This window comes from Thunnus albacares, chromosome 3, assembly GCF_914725855.1.
Source record: "Thunnus albacares chromosome 3, fThuAlb1.1, whole genome shotgun sequence".
NCBI lineage: Eukaryota > Metazoa > Chordata > Actinopteri > Scombriformes > Scombridae > Thunnus > Thunnus albacares.
In genome coordinates, this window is record NC_058108.1 from 25,985,677 (window position 1) to 25,987,744 (window position 2,068).

Below are 2,068 nucleotides of genomic sequence, written 5' to 3' on the forward strand. Positions count from 1 at the left end.
TTAAACCATCAAATGTGTTCCAGCCTGTGGCTCAGAGTTTATGTGAAGTTTCAAAGAACATAAAAGGACACTCAAAAGGTTATTTGGGGCGATTTATGACTCAAAAATCTACCAGAATTTCCTCAGTAGGGTGTGTGTTTTAGCTGAAGTGTACTGTATGTGTCACTGTGTGTGCGTCAGAGAACCGTAGTTATATCTATCCAGTCCATGAATCACGTGTATATGGAAGAGAAACAATGCAGAAACTTACTGAACTGAAGTTTTTTATTCACAGATTTGTGCCCTCACCACAAACTCCAACTGAATTTTCTTTTGTTTGTGTTCCTCAGTTTGGCCTCGGACAACCACAGAGGCTTCTGGGAGTTTTATTTCTCAAACCACAAGATGGCAGGAAAAAAGAAAAAAACTCTGGCAACACAAGCAACTAGGCCCTCACTAATGGACAGGCGAGAGATGCCTAAGACACAATATTTTGTTTGTGAGCTGTCTTAAAGTTCCAGTTTGTAGAATTTAGTGGCATCTAGCAGAATGGACTTGGCAGTAATGGAATAAAGTATTCATAAGTATGTTTTAATTAGTGTATAATCACCTGAAAATAAGAATTGTGTTTTTGTCAGCTTAGAATGAGCCCTTTATATCTACAGAGGGAGAGGGTCCTCTTCCACGGAGGCTGCCATGTTTCTACAGTAGCCCAGAATGGACAAACAAAACACTGGCTCTAGAGAGGGTCTTTCATGTTTTTTGTGAGTTTCGTGGCCACCGTAGATTCTCCTACATGTTTGAAAGGGGAGGGGGCAGGGAGGGGTATTCAGTTGGTTGCAATCTGCAACCTCACTGCTGGATGCCACTAAATCTTACATACTGGTCCTTTAAAAACCGTGTTACAGAAATGTGTATTTGCGTTTATTTGTAGTATTTCTAGTAACACTTTGCCTTTGTAGTAGCATGGACCAGGATAAACTCTGGATTCGTCTCTTCATTTCTTAAGGAATTGAATACTTTAGACAAGTAGTAAAGTAAAAAAGTAAACTGAACTAGGTTTCCTCATTCAGTTTTAAAAGAAATAGTTTGACATTTTGGGAAATACTCATATTTGCTTTCTTGTTGAGAGTTAGAGACGATTGATATCATTATATCTGTCTGTTAAATATGAATCTAAAGCCGGTTGGCTTAGCTTACTGTCAAGACTGGAAACAGGAGGAAACAGCTAGCCTGGTTCTGTCCAACACTAGCCCCTCTAAAGCTCGCTAATTAGCATGTTATATCTTGTTTGTTTGATTTGTACAAAAGAAAAGTGTAAAAATGACTCGAGGAAGTCACTGTGCCCGGCCAAGAAATAGTTCTGCACATAATCCAACGTAAAACAACTGGCTGTTGTTTTTACACTTAAAATTAAACAAACAAACTATAACACATTAATTTGTGAGCTTTTAAAGTGCTGGTAGGCAGATTTTGTTACCATTAGACAGAGCTAGGCTAGCTGTTACTCCCTGTTTCCAGTCTTTATGCTAAGCTGAGCTAACGGCTGCTGGCAGTAGCTTCATATTTAGCGTACAGACATGAGAGGTATCGATCTTCTTATCCAACTCTCGGCAAAAAAAGCAAATAAGTATATTTCCCCAAATCTCAAGTGATTCCTATAGAATCTACCTGGTCAGTGCAACCTTTTAAGCCAAAATAACGCAAGCTATATTCCCAATATTCACAAAGAAAATACCTACTGCTACAAAAAAGCTACTTACATGTTATAAAACAAACATTAACAAAAATATATAAAACTTTCAAAGGTCTTGAAAGTGTAAAAAATGTACACTTGAGTCACCATGTTAAAACTGATAAAGTACAAATTCATCCTCTACAGTTAAAACTAGCTAAGCAGGTACGATGCTCTGACAGGTGATAATGTACAGTATGACGCGCTAGAGAGACTGCGGTGATAAGATACTGGTGTGAATGAGAGAACACTTGATAAATTAACAGTTGGCTGGCATCAGAGGTCCTTGTCGAATGGCTTGAAGGGGCACCGGGGAGTGGGACGCCCTCACCACACAGTTCCTGATGGTTGTTG